Here is a 22,500-nt window from a genome sequence, read left to right as displayed (position 1 = left end):
CATCTTCTTCTTGGTCTTTGGGGTCAACATCTAGCAGCTCGGTGACGTTGGAGACAAGGTAGGGCAGCGTCTTGTTCACTTTAATCTTCTCACTGTTCACTTTGATCTTGTCCTTCACGGCCTGTAGTTCGTCACAGAGCACTTTACTTTTCATGATCTTGATCTCACTGTCCAACAGACGAGTCCGTTGAATAATCTCCTCTGTGGACATTTTGAGCACTTCCTCCCCAATTCCATCTTGCTCGGCCTTGTCCCACAGGGATGCCATCTTCTCCTGCCCAGTCACTGGACCCCCACTTCCAGCCGCACATTTGATACTGGGCCGCTAGATCTGGGGAGCGGAGGGCGAGAGCGGGGATAAATGCCCAAGGCCGAGCCCCGACCAGCGCAGCCTAGGCCGGCCTCCTGCCCCGCTGCCCGGGCTGCATCGGTCACCTCCTTCGGTAAGCATACTCTCCAGCATGGGGCTCTGGCGAATATGCTAAGCCTATGGGAAACTATTTCAAGATTAGAAAAGTGATAGTGTTTCCTTTATGTGGAAATAACAGTGAAAGCTCTTTAATTAATCAATAAAGATTTATTAACTCATTTCTATGTGCCAGGCACTATATTATGTGTGGTTAGTCAGAAGTGTTCACAGGAAGGTCAATCTGAATTTCAAATTTCTTAAAAGACTTAAAATCCTATGTGACATTGTGAAATCATTAACTGCTTTGTTCCTCAATTTACAAAACAATAAAATGAAGCTTTCAGATTAGTTATCCTACAAAACGTTTTCCAACTATTTTTTATTCTTCTGCTTCTTGGAGGGGGGAGGGCAGGGCAATTGTGGTTAAGTGACTTTCCCAAGGTCACATAGGTAGTGTGAAGTGTCTGAGGCTAGATTCTAGGGCCAGTGCTCTATTTGCTGTGCTACCTAGCTGCCCCAGAGCAAAGTAACCTTTTTTTATTTTGAGGGGGGAAGACAAGGCATTTGAGGGTAAGTGAGTTGCCCAAGGTCACACAGTAAGTTCCATCAAGTGTCTGAGGCTGGATTTGAACTCAGGTCCTTCTGACTTCAGGGCCTGTGCTTTATTCACTATACCACCTAGCTGCCCCAGTTTTCCAACTTTAAAGTAGATTCTGTTATCCTACAATCCTGCTCTTATTCTCATTGAATCACAGAGATGCCCCTGTGCTGTAACAGTAATACTAGTGGAACTTAAACTCCGAAAGATCCTACCAGGCTAGATTGGCTTTAAGTACTATCTTGACAAAGGATTACTTGTTAATTTAGGAAAGATTGATCATTAAGTTGTCCACAAGATGATGCGTTCTTTTTGCATAACCACATTCATCAAGACTGTCCCCTAAGATTTAGAGGGGTCATGATCTGTGTTTGTTGAAAGAATGCATTCTCTGATAAAATTGTACTTGCATTTAAGTACTAATGAATAAGTTATATAACTTTAGAATACTTAACCTCAGTTATGAAGCTATATCTTATTTAATCGCTAGATGGGTTGGAAGCAATTATTTATTACATGCCTACTATGTGCTAGATAGCATTCTAAGCACTTACAAATACAATCTCATTTGATCCTCAAAACAACCCTGAGAGGTAGGTGCTGTGATTATTCTAATTTTAGTAAAGAAATTGAGGTAGATTGAGATTAAATAAATTGTCCAGGGTCACACAGTTAGCATCTCTAAGGCTAGATTTGCGCTTAAGTCTTCCTGACTCCAAGTTCAGTGATCTGATCTCTACTTACTTTTGACTTAAGAATGTCATTATCAAAGAGAAGGCTATTGCTTTGTTATTAGCAATATTTTTATTATTTTTGTATTTAATAATAACAATCTTTGTTATTATTAAAGAATAATGGGTAGGAGTCAGAAAGAGCCAAATTTAGATTTGTTGTAAGAATAGGGATGTGTATCTCTCTCCCCTTCTCCCTCTCCCTTTCTCTCCCTTCCCCCTCCCCTTTCCCTTTTTCTCCCTTCCCCTTCTTCTCCCCCCCCCTCCCCTCCCTGAGAAACACTTGCTTTGCACAAGCACTGGAGGTAGAGAACTAGGTATGTGGATAGGAAGATGCAGATATCAATCTCTGTCTAAGTCACCAGATGGCACAAGGGGCTCAAGTTGGTCTAGTGCCCTTATAATTTCCTCTTCCCTCCTCCATTTCTTTCTACACGTGAACAAATTAAGACTTCTAGGTTGGACCTTTGTATAAGTGGAAGAAACAGCTCAGACTGTTTAATTTCCTTGGGTTTGGCCTAGGTTATCTCTGACTTTAACGATTCAAAATATGCAGATAATCAGACAATAATTGGCACATATATGCCAAACTATATGTATTGCTTCATTATAGTTTAGACTATGTTTACTGAAGAGAATTAGGAAAAAAAAAAGATTTAGCATGAAAATCCCTGAATGATTGATTGGCAACCTGATGTTTTGAGCAAGATCTTAACTCCCAAATTCCCTTTAATATCTGAGTTCTCAATTTTATTCTTTCTCAAGGGAATTATCATACCCAATTGCTTTTTATAGAAGGTTAATAAGCACCCCATCAATACATACATCATAAAGAGGGGAAAGGGGCAACCTTTCAATGGCAAATAGTGATCTCTACTATTGCTCATATTAAAACAATTGATGCTTCTGGGCCAACTGCTGTACAATCATTTTGTTTGCTTGTTTCAAATAGTTCTTGTAGCATTACCCTAATGCCTCCAGCACCAACATGAGACTCCTCAGTGGACCTTGAGTCCCTGTAAACTCACATGCCAATCTCTCTGACCATGTTTTATATGAAGCCAGCTTCCCATGTATCTTTATTGGAACTTCCTGGATTGGCTTGACATAAAGCAAAGCATGTTGTTTTAATGCCTCACTGTAATGTGGCATTATAATTTTACATGACCTTTTTGTCAACTCCCTCTATGTTAATCCCCTGAAGCTATATAAGATGTGAATATATACCCTGTTCCTTTGACATTTCCCTGACAAATTCAAGAGCACGCTAAATAAAAGACAAATTTAACAAAGCAAGAATCACGTAATGAAATAAACTTGCTCTCGTTTGGAGCCTTCCCAAAGCAGAATTCACAGCCTCTGTGAGAGGTCATTTCCACCTGTTGCCTTTATAATCACATGCAAGGGATGTTGTAGAGGAAATTAATATTAAGACACAGATTGTACTTTGTGGCCTCTGATGTGCCTTCCAATTCTAATATTCTGTCATCTTGATGATTTTTTTTGGACACATGGTCATCACTATCTATTCTTTTGGTGTTTTCTGTGCCAAAGACTTTTGGCAGCTCATAGTATGACCTAGCACGTAAGACTTCCTTGGAACTCGTTTCTGTAGGTACAGATTTGTGAATATCACTTACCTTCAGTCGCTGTTTATTGCCTTTCAAATAGATTTCAAAATCAGCCTGGTTTTTGTGGCCTTCTAGTTGGGCATTACCCTACCTTTCCAGCACTATTTTGTACTGACCTCCTCCTCGAATTCTGTGCTCCAGTTAAACTGAACTACTATCCATTGCTTGAATACCTCTATTTCCCCACCCTGCACTTTTGTCCAGACAGTGACAGGAAGTGCGGTCAAATTGAAAGGACACTGACTTTGAATCAGAGGACCTGAATTAAAATCCTGTCCCATGGGACTTTGGCCAAATCATTTGACATTTCTTTGCCTCATTTTTCTCATCTGAGAAATGACAAGGTTAAACCAAATGGCCTCTACAGTGTCTTCCAGTATGATTTCATGTTCCTATCATTGCATTGTCCATGTACTACCAAAATACTTACTGATAATTAGTCGGTTTAAACTCTGTCATCCATGAAAATCTCTTGCAAAAATGTCAATGTAATCAACTGCTTCTGAAATTAGCTAGTATTCACAAGAAGGGATAGTTGTAGAGGAAAGTCTCTACAAAGAGGGTACAAGATAGCAACTTGTGATCATTATCAGCCTTCTATCTCTATAGAACCTTGATTTCTTGGCAAGATATAAACTCTGTGAAGGCAGGCGACATTCTTATATAAACATTGTATCTTCCCTAATATTTAGTATTCCCTAATACTTCCCTAATACTTAGGACACAATGGGTACTTAATAATTATTTGTTTAATTTAAATTTTTAAAATGTCCATTTAAATTCCAATCACTTTAAACAGAAACTAAGTTAAAAAATGAGATCTTTTCCCTTGATGTTGGGTTGGGTCATTACTTCAGATCACATGTATTGACCCCAATAAGCAACCACAATGACATTTTCAGTTTTCTTCATGTCATCAGATACATATTAGGCCCAACAAGTACTTAATTCTCAGAAAAATCACAGATCAATACTCTAAATGCAGCATAGGTGGACTTGTTAAGTAATAATATATAGGAAACCTAATGAAAAGTCATTAACCTTAAATAATGGACCACATCAGAGAGTTAATTATGTCAGGGCAAGGTTATGGGTGATTCATGCAGACAAGGTCAATTATCTAATGCCAAGTTGCCCCTTTTAGAATGTATTATGAATAATTCACATATTAAAATTAGCTATAAAACATGTTAAAATAATAGGTGGTGAAAACATTGAATTCACTGGTAATGTATTTAAGATAATAGCAAGAGAACAATTGTAGCTGGATAATGTTCACACTTAGGTTATTAGAAATTACAATTTGTGTGATAGAATTCACATTTAGAACTATTTTTTTTTAATGACATGCCAGCATTTGGCCTCTTCCACACCATGAGGCATCAGGAGGAGTATTTTCCCTTCAATTTCTGCTTTGCATTGTTAGCACTTAGACACATTCCCTTTTGTTCATATCCAAATCCAGTGGACGTCTCATGCTTTATCCAATTAAATTGTCTTAATATACCTCCTAGGGACTTGTAATGGTAGACATTTACTGTGGTTCAATTAACACATATCTATTTCTTCTATTTTAACTGAATTTTTTTCTACGTCAGAGAATGTATCATGAGTCATTGCAGGAAGGTATAGGCTTACTACTTTTAAATTTTAAATCCCTCTCCTTTCTTGTTTTCCTATTTTCTTCAAATTCTTCTGCCTTCAGCTCATGAGACCATAAAACCTCACATCCAGTACCAACATGAAATCGTTCTTAAGTGGAAAAAGGAAGAAAAAGACTTAGGAGCCAAAGCTCCTATTGCTAAAAAAAAATGCTAGATTTCTTTACAAAGGCCATTATTAGAAATATAAGCTGTTCACTTTTTGAAGGTCAGTTCTTTCTCTGTTTTCATTCAAAAGGATTTATTTTAAAATACACTCATACTTCAAGACAACAAGCTTTGTGTCAGCTATTTCTCTAAGTGTTTTTCCAAGTGCACTGTGTTTCCACCTAAATCAATGTTTTCTTATTTTTATTCTTTTTTATGTTTTTTTAAAAATGTCATTGAGCAGTAGATATAATCAGAAAACAATGTTGACATACAATTTTGGTTCTGACTTCAGGATTTGTTTTCTGGAATTGCCAAATATTCTCTGGCTTTGTTCAGTTTATAAGAACAAATCATTGTTAACTGAGAGGGGAGGAGATGAGAAGAGAGAAGAATCATTAAAATTTGTGAAGAAAAAATTGATCAAAATAGTTTGTGGGGTTTTGTGTAAACAAAGTAACTATTTGATCAATGTTATCCATACTAAGTGTCAGAGAATGAATAGAAACTCGGCTTCTTGATAGAAAAGTGAAGGATATGGGTTTAGAAAGTTGCATATTCCTTGCGGTATTGGTTGGTTAGTTTGTTAGTTTTGTTGAACTCTTTTTCTTTGTTAAAATAGAAAGTTTGGTAGGGAGGGAGGGAAGTTAATTGGATCTCACTCTAGTATAAAGAATAAAAAGCATACATAAAAGTATTTTTGAGGATTAGATACAAAGCTAAACTAATAGTCTCCAAAGTCTTCATTTTCTCTATCTGTCTGGGATGGAAGGCTTTATGAAGATTTCAAGCTGAGTAGGGAGGTATTTACTCCTTGTAATATGAACTTTCAGAAACCCTGGCTGTATTTTGATTTTTTCCTGCTATTTTTGACCCAGAGCTCTCGAACAATAAGAAAACGAAGTAGACAGAAGTCAAAGCACAAAAATAAAACCTTCCCTAACATATTTCCAGTGGTAGGATTTTGGCTGAAGGTATTATATTCATTAATTATGAAGTGTGTAATGAACTGTTCAGACACTATGGCAGTGAAAATTCTTGTGTTCTCGCTGGACCAGGAAGAATGATGAATGAGTCTCTGCTGCCTTTAGCTTCTTTATCTGTTCTAAACCTAATTTGAGGGATTCCTAAAGGATAATTTCTTCTATATCTTTGAAAACTAATGAATGATTTTTTTTAAATGAAAGTAATTCTAATCCTTTTCTGTATATGCAAAACTTTCATGTAGATTCATGCATTCTCTTTTTAGGCCTCTTTTTTTTTTTTGAAAGTTCATAAGTAGAAGAAACCTTTAGTCAAACTTCTTATTTCTGCAATCCATTTAGGGATAAACTTGATGATAACTTCTGGGTGAAAATTTTAATACATCATGTCCTGTAGACCCCCGATCATATTCCATGTCACCCCTATACTTCTCCACTTCATGAAAAACAACTTCTTTTCCTCCCTTTGAGTCAGAGTTGTCAAATAGAGATTTTTTTTAACTTTCTCAGAGTATTGTTAACTTTATTCTTTTAACCTCAATTAGGTCATCCTCTTCTCCCAAATAATTATTTGACATTTATTTACTCTTAGTTTTTAAAGAAGGGATTGCAACTTATTTCCCTGATTGAAGTGTACTAACAGTCTGCAGTTGTGACTAAAATTTCCTAGGTGGGAGGTACAGATTTGTAAATGAGGACACAAATCATATTCAGATCTATATCTCATTATTATTATTTTTTTAAGCAATCAGGGTTAAGTAACTTGCTCAAGCTTACATGGCCAGTTATTTCTGGGTGTGGTGCTGAGTATCGGATTTGATCCAGGTCATCCCGACACTGGAGCTGGTGCTCTTACTCGCTGAGCCACCTGGCCGCCCCTAAGCAATTAGGGTTAAGTAACTTGCTCAAGGTTACACAGCCAGGTGTTTCTGGGTGGGTGCTAAGTGTCTGAGCCCGGGATTCTATCTCCAGGTTATCCCAACACTGGAGCCTGTGCTCTTATTCGCTGTGCTACCTGGCCGCCCCTAGATCTCATATTTAAAAAATCAAACAAAGGGATGGTATTAAAAATTAGCAACTGTAGACTTCTTCCATGTAGCTCTAACTTTAAAGGATGGAGGTGTTTTGTTTTGTTTTGTTTTTTTGCTTTTTGGAGGGCAGTTGGGCAGATTAAGTGACTTGCCCAAGGTCACATGGCTAGCAAGTTTGTCAAGTGTCAGAGGCTGGATTTGAACTCAGGTCCTCCTGACTCCAGGGCTGGTGCTCTATTCACTGTGCCACCTAGCTGCCCTAAAGGATGTAGTTTTTATGTGAATGACTCGATATCCGTGCATCTGACTTATGAAAAACCTGGAATCTGGAACAATTGAATCTGTGGGCCCATTAGCAATCTTTCCTTTTTCACTCTTGGAAAAACCATCAGATAGCATGGACCTTTAATGTTTCTCCTTATTTCTTCATATACTTCATCTGCTAAAAGTATTCCCTCAGCATGACAAGATTTAGGTTTTATCTTTCTCCCTTCCTTTTTTCTTGATGGCACAGTGGATGGACATTTTTGGATGGAGTCAGGAATAGCTAAGAACAAACCCAGCCTCAGATACCGTGTGATCCTGGGCAAATCATTAAGCTTTCTTTCTCTCAGTTTCATCAACTGTTTGACAGGGATAATGATAGCACCTATCTCCCAGGATTGTTGATCAAATGAGATAATCAATGTAATTTGCTTAGCATAATACTAGCACATAGTGAACACTATATAAATGTTTGTTATCTAATCCAATCCAATAAAATTTTTATTAAGTACCATTTTTTCCAGGCACTGTGCTAAGTACAGTGGACATAGTAAATAACAAGAAAGACAGTCCCTGCTTTCAAAGAACATATTAAACTCTAGTGGGAGAGACAACACACACACACACACATACGGCAAGAAAGGGAAGGGGACATCAGGAGGTGAAGCTGAAACCAAGTAGATCAATAGTAAAATGGAATCAACTGAAAATGTTTTTTACTGTCTATAAAACAACGCTTTGGGAGGAGTTTGGTACTCGACTCTCCAGCCCTCCAGTCAGAGGGGAGAGGAGGCATTGGGAGTCAAGCAAGCCTGGAGTAAGCAGCATAGTGGTGAGTTTAGAAGTGATGAGCTTCTTTCAGAAAGGGCATCTTTTTATGTGCAGTTGAAACCAGACAGGCAGCAGATGCAAGGTGGAGTTATAATAATCATAATAATAATTATTATTATTAGCAGTAGTGGTGGTAACAACAACAACACATCCTTTTCTTTTTTCTTTTCTTTTTTTGGCCTCTGGAAGTGAGAAATTATCTGCTGCCTTATTTTTATGTCTGCATTTACTAGTTACAATTCCATGCCCTCTGAGTTTACCTGCTTTATTTTCTGTAAATAGAAAGTTCAGCAGAATTTTAAAGGAGCAGGAGAATTGCATGTCAAGGGCTGTCTGCTATATATCAATTCTGTGCAACTGTTGTTAGGGAAGAGAATTGAAATTAAATTTTCCATTATGTAAAAGTAGTTGCTTTAAGAGATAAAAATGAATCTCCAATGATTGGCTAAGGATTGCAATGCATAAGTGAAGTGGCTTTATTTTGATGACCTAATTTGATGAACAATTTTCCCAGCACCTCTTTCAAGCATAATTAGATCTTTTCTCCCCCCCTTTTGCTACTGGCCTTCACCCCAGAGGCTATCAAAGGAGACTATTATGAGTTTGTGAGAGTTACCATCTGATGTGTTTATTTCATCAAATCTATGTGAGCAGCTGTGTTACATAATGTTAAATAGGGCAGCTGTTCTTATGTCATGATAAGTAACTGTGTATTTTGTTTAGAAGGAAAGTATGTTCTTATAGACTCTTAGCAGCTTCAATAAAAATGTGTAAAATTGTCTGTCCCTCCTCAACCATATAGTTAGAATGTAGAAGCACTGCTTGTTATTGCTATGTCATGATTCTTTTTTTTTTAATTAATAGGCTTAGGTCTGTAAGTTCACGAATGAAATATTTATTGGCTTTCATGAGGTGAGATCTTTTTTTTATGGGGGGGATGGAGGAAGCAGCAACCACAGGATGGTCTCTGATCATTCTTTCTGTCATTTGTTTTCAAATTGTAGTGGGTAATTTAATCCTACATCCCCATTTAATCAGCTATAACATTTTCTGCCACATAATAGACTTCAGTTTTCAAGACAAACTCTATAGAAGTTTTTTTTACCATCTTAGGTCCAATGTTTTCATTTCATATAATAAGCCATAGATAAATAGTCGGTTAGTTTTTTTTTCCTTAGCACAAGAATATTAAAGTAGCCACATTAAAAAAAAAAGTTACTCAAAATAGAAAATGAAGCAGGTTTAGTATAAGCAGTGATTGATAATAGTTGAAATTCAGACAAAGGTACCAGTAAGCTAGATATTTTTATTTTTTTAACCCTTATCTTAAATTTTATATACTGTCTCATATGTATTAAAAACACACTTATTTTTCTTTTCTCTTTGTGAAGAAAAGATTCCAAGGAACGTCACCAAGATGTACAAGTGATTATTTTCCTGATAGAAAATTCTTGAGACAGCTACTTAATTGATTCTATATTATTTTGCCTATGTTTTGGATCTATGTCCATCTTTGTTCCTGAAAAACAAGGAAAATATGTAAGAAAGAAAAAAATGAGAAGGGAGGAATTTGCATAGATGTTTAAAATTTACAAAGTGCATTTCTCATAACTATGAGATAACTAGTTTATTCCATTTTATTCTCATATGCTGTACTAGGAAAGAGACTGAGATAGTAAGTTATTTTGTCACGGAGCTTGTAAGAGTAAGAGACAGGAGAAGAACCAGAAGACAGAAGGGAAAGGAAGGAAAAGAACAGAAAGGGAGGAAAGAATGGGAAGAGAAGATGAGAGAAGGAGGAAAGTATGAAGCGAGCGGGAGGGAGGGGAAGAAAAGAGGAAGAAGGGAAAGAACATAAGGAAGATTTCATAATATTTTAAAGTTTTACAAGTTGTCCTTAACTAATTCCATCTTTTTTGTCAGTATTATGATGCAAACTAATAATTGCAAGTAACTATTTTCAATAATTATATTCTTTATTGGATATTAATCAGCTAACACTTGTATCTATATATGTGTATACATACATATATGTACATAACACACACATTTTCCAAATAATTTAATGTTTGCTATCATTCCATATTTCTGAAAACATGCTGAGTTGAATGGTAACACATAAAATTGTCTCACAGATGATATAAAGTAGAAAATCTGATATCTGCTTATTGAATTAGTAATTAAATTAAAATATCATATTTAGGATATAGGTACATGGTGTTTAAGAGCATCAGATTGCCCTGTAGAGTAGAGACATAGGCATATATGGAGGCAGACCAGATATACTGTCAGTGTCAGGGAGGGCATTCTATTTAATACTTGTCTTTCCCCTCAGGACAAAATAAAATGGGAAAGTTCGCCAACGGAAAAGAATATTGGGCAAGACATGAAGAAAGGTGGTTCCTAGCCCTAAACTTATTCATGTCTCAATGTAGACATTGGACAAGTCTTTTTTACTTTTCTGTAACTTAATCCCCTATAAAATGAAGAATTCATAAGAAAATTGTGAGGATAAAATGAGAGCTCGTATGGGACCTCATAGAATGTAGCTTTTTTATTCTAATAATAAATACAATTATCTAAATGATTGGTTTATAAAACATCAAACAATCAGCATGACTGATTCTACACTCCTAAAATATAAGCCTAATATATTTAATATATACTAGGTACATTGAGAGGTGGGTCATATAATTAATTTGAGTAGTCTTTTGTCCTCCACCCCTTAATATACTGACTTAAGGACATACTTTAATGGAAATTATGATTATTTGTTAAGCTGTATTTTATAAAATCACTCCTCATACTCTAAAATAATATAGGAAGTCTTCCATAGTATCAAAGTTGTGTCAACCCATGATTTGTAGGCTCAGAATGACTATCATTTAGAGATCATCGAATGTCATTGTCAGGTTCTCTGTGCCAGAATTGTTCCACAATCAACAACAGTGTTAAATCAGTAATTGTAGTTCTGTGTATATTTTTAAGAACTGTAAGAAAATTGACTCTATAAAGGCTTAATAAGGGGTATTAGCTGCTTAATGTATTTTCTCAAATAGAAATGAGATCTAATTTTGAATGCACATTCATAGACTTTCTATCTTTATCAACCAAGTTCTAGTGCTAGATCTTGTCTTGTTTATTGGGTCAAATACTACTGAGTGAGGGTCAGGGCTATGCTTTTGTAGGATACTAAAGGCTGTAAGGTTTGTCTTCACACTTAAAACCCTTTCTATCTCATCCCCACCCATTACCTACACTATTCCTTTTTTTTTTTCATTTATATTTGCTCTTGGATGTGTGATTCACAAAAATGCTTAGTGAGTGAAAATGGTTACAAGGTTATTTTTTAAAGGAGGATATTCATTTTAACAGAGTTCAAAATCTTGAATTGAATGAGATGGATCTTTAATGGAGAGATTTCAGATATCAGTATGTAGTTGTAATCTGACATGGACTAGACATCATGAGAGCACAGGATCATAGATTTAGAACTGGGAGTGACTAGAAATCTTTATATATAACTAGAGGTCCTTAATCTATCTATCTATCTATCTATCTATATGTACATATATATATAACCAGAGGTCCTTAATTTTTTGTCATATGTACCTTTGGCAAATTAGTGAAGCCAGACTAATGTTTTTTAAATATGTGAAATAAAATACACATAATAGGAGAAAGGAAACCAATTATATTGAAAAGTATCAATTCTTTTTAAAGTTAAGTTCATGAACCCTAGGCTAAGAATTCCTGAACTAATCCTGAGTTAAACTTGACCACAATTCACAAAGCTAGCAATTATCAGAGACAGGATATGAATGAATATGGTCATAGAAAACAGGAAGACACTACAGATTTGTCCATTGAGACTATCTCATTTTATAAATGAAGAAACTAAGGCATAGAGAACATTGCACAGTAAGATGCCAAATTGGGATCTTCTTTCTCCAAATCCAGAGTTCTTTCCATATTCAAATTTCCTTGTAACACACAAAGCCTGTTAGTGATATAAAGATCTTGTAGTTCTAACCCATCTTCTCACAGGTGAAACACCTAAATAGATTTATGATTGCTGCCAGTTGAAAATAGGTTCAACAAAAATTTATTTCATAGAATTCCAATGGGATCTTTTTCTACTTGCTGAGTTCTCACATGGTACAGAAATATCCCAAGAGCTATTTATGGTCCATAATAAACATATGTATACCTCTTTCCTCTTTTGTGCATATTCTCTTACAGCCTTTAAATCACTCTGCTTTCTTCCTTAAAAATAATCTCACTTTTAATTACTTTTAAACATTCTATGTTTGAGAATTGCATGGATCTTTTGGATAGTCACAACTTATTCTCAGTATTTTTTAAGAAAAAAAAATCCATTTTTACTCTATGACCCAAAACAGTGTCATATTTAAAATATGCTATCCATTCACTTCAGCATGTTATCCATTTGAGACCTTTCTGAAGGATATTCCTGACACACTGATTCTAGTGAAGCATACATATAGATACCTGATGACTGAGGCTAGAGTCATAAAGATGTTAGTAAGTTGTCTCATTACGTCCAACAGAGGTTATAGGGATTCCAAAGTCTCAACAGGTAGACACATGGCCTTTTTTGGCTACGTGTAAGTAGAGTATTTACTGGATTGTTTACTGGATCTTAGTCTCATAATTTTCAAGCTATAAAGGACCTGAGAAGTGATCAAGTACAATTTCTTCATTTTATGGATGAGAAAACTGATTTCCAGAGGGGTTAAGTGACTTATCCAGGGTAATAATGAGAATATCTGAAAAAGACTTTGAATTCTGGTCTTCTAGAGACTAAGTCCAGCACTCCATTCACTAGTCTATGCTGCCTCTTTTTGTGGAGATCAAATGACTAAATATCTGTAAAGTATTTTGTAAAACTTCAAGCTTTCTTTATATGTGAGGATGAGGATGGGGAGGATTGATATAAGGCCAGTTCTTTCATGAAGACTATTTTCTGGAGAAAAATGAGGGACTTTTTTATGTGGGTGGAGGGGGTCCATCATTCATCCCTTCAAGGTATAAGGTATTTGGCATTGCCAGTTAATCATAAAATCTTTTTGTACCTTAAGTAAGTAATTCTTCCTCCTAAACTAAAGAACTTTATTACAAACAAATATTCACAATGTGTATATGATGAAATGGATGAGATATTCACATAAATATCTCACACATGTATCTATATCTATCTTTATCTCTCCATTTATCTCTCTCTCTCCATCCATCCATCCATCCATCCATCCATCCATCCATCCATCCATCCATCCATCCATCCATCCATCCATCCATCCATCCATCTATCTATCTATCTATCTATCTATCTATCTATCTATCTATCTATCTATCTATCTATCTATCTATCTATCTATCTATCTATCTATTCTTAGCATTCTGGGTTTCAAATCATCCTGAAACACTGCTTTCCAAGTCCACCAGGTTTTGAGTTACAAGCATTAACATTTTTAGTAACTCTAGGTTATGCCTTGTGGAAGATAAGTAAAAGCCTTTCCTGAGGTTCAGAGTCTCTTGTTGAACATTCCATTAAGTTCAGATTTCAGCCACAGCGTTATTAGTTTAAAGGCAGGTGCTTCACATTTCAGGTTGATGTCTCTGGCTCTGCAATATTTGATATTTGTGCAAAGCTCCAGTTTCTTCACAATAAACCCATAGTGTCCATTGTTTCCAGGGGACTAAGTGTAGCTCATTATTTCAGTGTCTCAGGAATATAGTTCCAGACAACCACTGGTACAGTGATGACTTACTCTGAGGTCATTTGCTTGGAAACCTCAAATATTCAAAAGAAAACCTAAAAAAGAGGAAGAAAAGGCTACCTGCCAGGAGGAAATACAGATACTCTAAAGTCCATGCCCTAAAACTTTTACAAGCTAGAAAAGTTTTGAGACTGTCACTGAGAGACCTTGATTAAGATTCCCTTTTCTTTCCTTTCTTTTTTTATTTTCCTTCCTTCCTTCCTTCCTTTCCTTCCTTCCTTCCTTCCTTCCTTCCTTCCTTCCTTCGTCACTTCCCTCTTCCTTCCTCTCTTCCTTTTCCTCTGTGTGTTTGCCCCCCCTTTTTTTGTTTGCTTTTTTGAGGGGGGAAAGCAAACCAATTGGGGTTAAGTTATATGCCCAGGGTCCTTTTCACTGTACCACCTAAGTCTTCCCCTCTCTCCCTTTTTTTTTTTTTAAAGCAATCGGGGTTAAGTAACTTGCTCAAGGTTACACAACCAGTTATTTCTGTGTGTGGTGCTGAGTATCTGAGCCCAGATTTGATCCAGGTCATCCCTGGAGCTGGTGCTCTTACTCACTGAGCCACCTGGCTGACCCTAAGCAATTGGGGTTAAGTAACTTGCTCAAGGTTACACGGCCAGGTGTTTCTGGGTGGGTGCTAAGTGTCTGAGCCCGGGATTCGATCTCCAGGTCTTCTCAACACTGGAGCCGGTGCTCTTACTCGCTGTGCTACCTCTCTCCCTTTCAATAAAATTTTATTGATATCTTTTGTTTTCCCTCTCATGCCACCTGCCAGAGACCTATGCTTTACGGTATCTTCTAGTATTGCTTCTTTGGATCAAAGTTTAATCATTAGAGTTTCAAAACTTGAGTTTTATTAATTTTGTTTTTTGCATTTACATTGTTTTATTAGTTATTTACATTGTTTTCCTGGTTCTGCTTTTTTTTCACTTTGTATCAGTTCACTTAAGTCTTCCCATGCATCTCTTTGTTTTTCCTTTTTATTTTTTCTTATAGAACATTCATTATTTTAATATACAACAATTTATCTATTCCCTATTTAGTGAGCATTTATTTAATTTCCAATGATTTGCTAATACAAAAAATTCTATAATAAATACTTTCATACATAGCCATGCACACATACATATATCTTATCTTTTTATCATTAAACTTCTTAAAGGTTTTTTATGTCTACTTGTAGACTCTCTGGGTGACAGGGTGAGGTCATTTTAGTTACTTTCTTAAAAATAATAACAAATTTATTTCACAAATGTTTATACCAATTCACAGCTCTATCAGCAGTGTTGTTCTTTCTATAACTCCTCTAATATTCACTATTCCTATTCTTTTTTTTTTTTTTGCCTTTTGGAGGGCAATTTGGGTTAAGTAACTTGCCCAAGGTTACAGGGCTAGTTTGTGTGTGTGTGTGTGTGTGTGTGTGTGTGTGTGTGTGTGTGTGTCTGAGGCTGGAACCGAATTCGGATCCTCCCAACTCTGAGGACAGTGCTTTACTCACTGCGCCACCTAGCTGCCCCCACTATTCCTATTTTTTAAATGATTACATAGCCCATCCCTTGGTATGGAGAAGTTAAATAACTGTTTTCATTTGCATAAGATTTGTTATTTGTGACTTGGTACATTCTTCTCTGTATTCTAATATCTATTTTTAATATACTTGTTTATTTTAAAATATTTTATTGAAATGTTTTATATCATATTTCATACCATATCTTACCTCAACTTTTCCCTAACAGCCATCCCTTATTATAAAGAATAAGAGAAATAAAAAAACATTTTAATAAAATTAAGTAATATGCTAAGAATCAATGCAATGTTTATACAATATTATCCCCTCATTGTCTTCCAGCTCTGCAAAGAACTGAAGAAGTATCTTTTTATGTCTCTTTGTTAATGTCAAACTTGTTTATTATAATTTCACATCATTTAGTATCAATTGTCTTGTTATTCTTCTTTCCATATATATTGTTGTATCTGTCATAAATAATTTTTGTATTTCTGTTTATTTTACTTTGTATCAGCTAATATAATTCTTTCCCTGTTCCTCTGTATTTATCATAAGAATGATTACTTACATCACAGTAATGTTTCTTTATCTTCATTTACCAACATGTGCTTAGTCATTCTTCATTCAAGGAAATCTACTTTCTTTTCAGTTTATTGCTACCACAGAAAATGTCCTATTATAAATAATTTTGTCCATATAGAGCGTTTATTTTTGTCATTGACCTTTTTGAGGGTTTATTCTTAAAAATGGAATCTCTGATTTAAAAGATATAAATGTTTTAGTTACTTTCTTCTCATGATTCCAAAATATTTTCCAAGACTACTACAACCACACCTGCAATATTTTAATATGCCCAATTTTCCAAACTCCCTCCAACATTAAGTATCCTCATTTTTGTCATATTTGTAAATTTACTCTACATAATATGAAACCTCAATATTTTTTTGTTTGCATTTTGCTCATTATCTTCATTAGAGTCAGAGTGAGGAGGCCTGGATTTGCATCTCAACTGCATCACTTCTTGTTTGGCATTGTTGCCGAGTCATTTCACCATGGCAAACTTCAGTTTCCTCACCTATAATACGAAGGTGGCAATATTTGCCCTAGATACTTGACACGGTGAAAATGCTTTGTTGGGAAGGAGGAAGGAAATAAGCGTTTATCAAACACCTACTGTGTGCCAGGCTCTATGTTAAGACTTTACAAATGCTATCTCATTTGCTCATTTGTAAACTATTAGACACTGCCTACAGGTGAGCTATTGTTCATCTTCCTTTCATCACTTTATGTAACTTGTGGATGAGTTTTCCTCTCCCTTGGGAAATCATTGTACATTGAAACCATGCTATATTGGTAATATTTTTCTGGTAGTTGATGTAAATGTTCCTCTGCCTAATTTTGTCCCATTACTCATAATTGCCCCCTGCCTAAATATTCTGGGTGTTTATACCCTTCAAAACAATTCTAAATCTCTAGATGATTATCCTTTCTACTTCATTTACATTTGGCCAAGCTCCCACTACATAATTATTTTAATCAGAAGTACTATCTCCCTTAACCATGATAGTAAATGATGCCATTTCTAGAGAAGGTTGGAAAATTAAAATGGTAAGAGTCCAATTTGATTTTTTTTGGAAGAAAATGGTTATTCCACGAGGATAGTGAGGTGTCTGGGAGGTCCATGTTGCAGCTTTGTAAAGTAATAGGTATCAAGTACTTTATTTTGCCAAATTGGTATAATTGCTACCCTGTTTACCGGTTTCATTTTAAGACCAGATAATTGTGTTTGTATCAGTTCAGTGTTCAGAGGGGGATTTAGGAATATGGAGAAGAATATTCACTGCAAATCTCATAACAAGCATTTCAGTTGTAGAGAGTGAGACTTATAAGTGAGTAAAAACATGATCTTTTTTTAGCTAAGACATATTTTAGGCATGAAATCTACAGATTATGTAATGATTTATTACACATATATACAAAGGTATAAATACATATATTTGTATATAAAAATATATACTATATTGGGGGCGGCTAGGTGGTGCAGTGAATAGAGCACCAGCCCTGTGGTCAGAAGGACCTGAGCTCAAATTCAGCCTCAGACACTTAACATAAAAATTAGCCATGTGAACTCGGGCAAGTCACAACCCCAATTGCCCTCCAAAAAAAAAATTAAAAAAACACATATTATATACATACACAAATATGTATGCACATGTACACACACATATATACATATATATATCTTTCTCTATACTTATACCTCTCTCTTTACATATATATAAATATATGTATATATACACACATGTGTGTATACTCTAGAAAACTGTATGAGGATCAAAAAACCTAGTCTTCTAGTCCCATGTATTAGTTCTGTAATGCTAGGCAAGTTACTCAAACTCTTATTGTTCTAGGGTCTCTCTAGACTATAAGTCAAAGAAAAGGAATTGACTTTTATTGGTAGAAGGAATTTCTTCATCTCAAAGCCCCCTCAATGAAATCCCAGGTCCATTCCCTGTCTCATAAACAGTATGCACACACACACATCCATTATATATGTGTATATACATAAACATTTTATACATATACACATTCTGTAGGAAATATATATGTATGTATATATTCATACATGTCTACATATGTAGGCACAAGTGTAACTTCCAAACAATCATATATTTAGAGCAAAAAAAGTTGAAAGGGCTCTTAGAGGACATCTAGTTCAAACCTCTATTTTTAAAATAAGTAACCTGAAACTATAAAGGCTAAATGACTTACCCAATGTCAGGTCTATATTAAGAGAAGGAGCCAGATCATAATTCAGCTTCTCTTATCCCAAGACTTCAAGACCAATGTTCTTTCCATTATACCACATGGACCTTTTCCTGAAAACAACTCGAAAGCTTTAAATTAACCTCAAATTGTGCTTTGTATACTTTGATTAAAATACCATTTTAGGACCTTAAAGCCAATCCCAGTGGAGTCTGTTCTCCATAAAAATTCTCCTAAGATGGAAAGGCTTTCATTATAGGCCAAAAGTTTATTTGTTTTATTATTTTCTTTGATTTTATTATATTTATATTATAATTATAAAATTTCTTTTTATTATAAAATTATTTTATTATTATTATAGGTGTTATTTGTGAACCCATATTATAAATGTTCAAGTACATCACAGGAGGTCAATTACCGTGGTAATTATTTTTTTCCTCCATAGCTTATGATGATCATGCACTAAGGGGCTGAGAATCTTCTGTAATCTCCATAAGGCAAAGAAGCACATACACTTATGAAATAGTGGACCTTCCTAGAACTCAGTTCATCCAATAAACATTTATTGCACCATTATGTCAGGCATTGTGTGCTAAGTACTAGAGATATGACAAAACAAAACACTTGCTATGGTCAATGAGGAAGAAACATTATGTATACAGGTGATTTTTTTTAATATACATAGATTTAAAATTATTTATAATGGAAAGAACAACCAACTTTTTAAAGGGAGTGTTAGGGGAAAATGTTTTTGAAAATGGCTCTTCAATTAAGTTAAATTGAAATCAATAAACATTTATTAAGCACCTACTATATGTCAGACACTATACTCAATGGTGGAGTTACAAATAAGAAAAAAAAAGAATGCTCCTGCTCTCAAAGAGCTTACAAAGTAATGGGAGAATATAATATTTAAAAAAATGAAAACTAGAAAGTGGGAGGGAGAAACTAGGGTGACACAGGGACATGATATTCTGTGGAGTTCAAACCACAAACTGTTGATGGAAAATGGAGAGTTAGCTACATGCTAATTTAATTGATCTGAGCTTTGAAAAAGATAGGAATTCTAAGAATCAGAAATGAAAAAAATCTCATTCTTAGCATGGGGGCAGCCTGTTGAAAGGGATGGAAACAGGAGATATAATGTCATTGTATGAAGGAGTAAACCAGTTTGCCTTTACATTTTAGTGTATGAGGGGAAGTATTATTCAGTAAGCCTAGAGAAGTAGATTGGTACTATATTTTGAATTATGGCAAGAATTACTAAATTGGTTGATACAAAGGATTATTAATGTGAGTAACCCTGCTTATATGTTCAACTTCATGGAAGAAGTCAGTAGCCTTACATCCTTGGAAAGCAGCATAAGCAAATTTACCTATTTTATGGCTTTTAAAAAGGATATACATTCTTAGTTTCTGTAGCAACAAGCACACCCAGGATGTTTGCTAGCACAGGTTCTTTGATCTACTTTTCTAAAGAAAAGCAACTCAAAAGGGGTTAACAATCTTACTTTAATCAAACATGTATCATTTACCTATTTTAGGGAAAAAATCAGCACTCTGAACTTCAAAGTACAAAAAGAATTAACAAGGAGACAAAAATATAAACAGAGAAAATAATACAATTAAGCAGACCCATAGACAGGGCTTCTAGCTGTCTGACCATCACATATATACTTAGTCACCAGAGAGAGAAGCACCAACATCTGGGTTTTCAAAGCTGGGGGTTCAACATCTGGCCAAAACTCTTCCCAAAGTGAGCCCCAAAGCAAAACCTCACATCACGGTATATATAGCCTTCTCCAGGGTCAGAGAACATCACAACCCTCATGACACACTTGACTACAAAGTAACAAAAGTTGTGCCTTCCTGAAAAACAGGCTTCCCTTAAGCAAACTTCTCATGTGGTCTCTGCTCCACCCTTCACCAAACTCTTCCCACCATAGGCTCCATGTGATCACATTAAGCCTGTTAGGGGGCAGAGTATATTTTCAAATCAGGGAAGATGCTCAAGTTCAACTTAACCTTATTAAGGGGCAAGGAAGCTCTTCAGATTCCCATTCCCATTACAGTTTCATAGCCAAGGTTTCTTGAGAGCTCAGGGAGAATAGTGCCAACCATCGGGTCTGTAAAACTACTTACTAAAATGAGTAGTCAAACTGAAAGGAAGAAACACCTACTGGTATGCTAAGGAATACTGCTCAGGCTGGTAGACATTTCCATTACCTAGGGTAATGCCTGGGTTTTTATGGCTTTTTAGGCTCACTTAGAGTATACCTCTTACCATTCTGTAGTAAAAAGAAAGTGAAGAGAAAACATAAATATTTCCATTTCTTAGGAGTTAGTTAAGGTTTGTTCCTTGGGGGTAGAGGGAAGAAGGATGTATTTCTTTGCAATGAGCTATAGATAGAAATTAGTCTTTATCCTCTTATTGTTGCTAGTAAGGACAAGGGAATAAAACACAGTGTGAAAGTCTCTAATGACTCAGCCACAGTTACCCCTGCCCCCTTTGGCTTCAGAGGTTTTTGGATGTGAAGCAAAGTTATTTCCCCCCAAAAGTCACTGTCTTTGTGTACATCCTCCATATTCCATATAGTAAAGGAGTATAGGGTCCGAGGTGTTTCAAGAGCTCTGATTCTGGTTCTGCCACTATAGAGCTGTATAACCCTGGGTCACTCACTTTGCCTTTAGGAGTTTCGATTTCTCCACCTATAAATTAAAGGTATCAGTTTCTAAGATTCCTCCTTATTCCAAATTTTCAAGGCCTGATAATTCTAAGAGTGTGAGGATAGTCTGCTAAATATAAGTAATATTAGGTTCTAGATAAACTTTGTTACATGGGATGGTTTCTACGTTTCCTTCTCATTCTAAATGCCCAAGTCCTCCTGATTCCAAGGATTGGGAGGTACCCTCTAACAATTAAAAAATTAATATTGGGGAGCAGATTAACTTAACCACCTAAATTCTGGTTCTTACAAACATGGACCCAGGAAAATAGACTTCTCTCTAGGAGAAATTGGTCTGCCTGACCAACTGCAACCTATAGTGATTTCTCACTTCACTGAATTCTTATAGCCAAATCCCTTCATTTGTGACTTAACCATAAAAGTAATGGGAGTATCTCAATACACATTTATTAAATGTCTACTGTGAACCTTTCACCTAACTAAACTTTGTATCTCTGTGACTGCCATTATATATGAAATGTATTTAAGCCATGTCTTCTCAACTCAATTTTAAGTTCCTTGGGAATAGCAGTCCTATTTTATACTTTCTCCCAATGTGGTGCAATAATATCCAGGGAACAGATATTGAGTAAATATTTTTGAATGCATCATTGAGCAAACTTATGACAGACATAATACCAGTAACTACTATGTACAGTGAGAAATATATTCTGGGGAATGTGGAGGCAAAAAAAGATATAAAGTGTGCAAAATTTCAGTGCAAATTCAACCCAAGAATCCAACTTTGTAGATGTGTTAGGAATTATATTTACAACCAAAGTGAAGAGAAAATGGATACACATAAGGTTGATTTAAGGGGTAAAGAAAGGTTTTCCTTAAAGTGTCTCCATCTCCAGTCTATCAAAGTGAATTAAATTATCTAGAATAATAATCAACCATTAGTGGCTTCAGGTAAAGTTTACCTGGGTGAAGGTATCAGTTACTCCCTTATTCATTAATCCATAATGTAATGCAGAAAGTTTTCCAAGACTTTCCCCTCCTCAGAATAATCCTGTATTAAGTCAATTTTGCTGATAAAGAGGGTGAAGCTCAAAGATATGAAGAACTGTGATTTGGGGAAAAACAAAATAAATTCTTCACCATGACTGGAAATGACTCCTTCGAATCCAACTTAACTCTCATTTCATTTTTGCCTGGTTTCCATAAGGCATAGCAAAAGATGTCCTCTGGATACTGATACCTGCATCCTCTGCTACAGGTACCGTGTTTCCCCGATAATAAGACCTATCCCGAAAATAAGCCCTCCCCTTACTGTGTAAGATTCCTCTAAAATAAGCCCTCCCCTTACTGTGTAAGATTCCTCTAAAATAAGCCCTCCCTACTGTGTAAGATTCCTCTAAAATAAGCCCTCCCCCCAAAATAAGCCCTATTGAGATTGCTACTGTAGTGAAGGTGATCCCCTGCACTACACGCT

The 22,500-nt window shown here is 35.7% G+C and overlaps 1 protein-coding gene, 1 long non-coding RNA gene and 1 pseudogene across 3 annotated transcripts in view; 1 reads left to right on the top strand and 2 right to left on the bottom strand.

Moving 5' to 3' along the window:
- The window catches only part of LOC138145244 (26S proteasome regulatory subunit 6A pseudogene), a 1,659-nt pseudogene extending 1,171 nt beyond the window's left edge, over positions 1–488 (bottom strand).
- Positions 1–22,500, top strand: part of CNTNAP5 (contactin associated protein family member 5) — a 934,370-nt gene that overhangs the window by 657,604 nt on the left and 254,266 nt on the right. The window lies entirely within an intron of this gene.
- The window catches only part of LOC138145246 (uncharacterized), a 153,841-nt gene that overhangs the window by 61,573 nt on the left and 69,768 nt on the right, over positions 1–22,500 (bottom strand). The window lies entirely within an intron of this gene.

Source organism: Petaurus breviceps, unplaced genomic scaffold (genome assembly GCF_028583685.1).
Source record: "Petaurus breviceps papuanus isolate PSGF00001 unplaced genomic scaffold, PetGlider_PUasm1.0 90731, whole genome shotgun sequence".
Classification (NCBI taxonomy): domain Eukaryota; kingdom Metazoa; phylum Chordata; class Mammalia; order Diprotodontia; family Petauridae; genus Petaurus; species Petaurus breviceps.
Note: the sequence above shows the minus strand (reverse complement) of the source record. Positions and strands in the feature narration are given on the sequence as shown.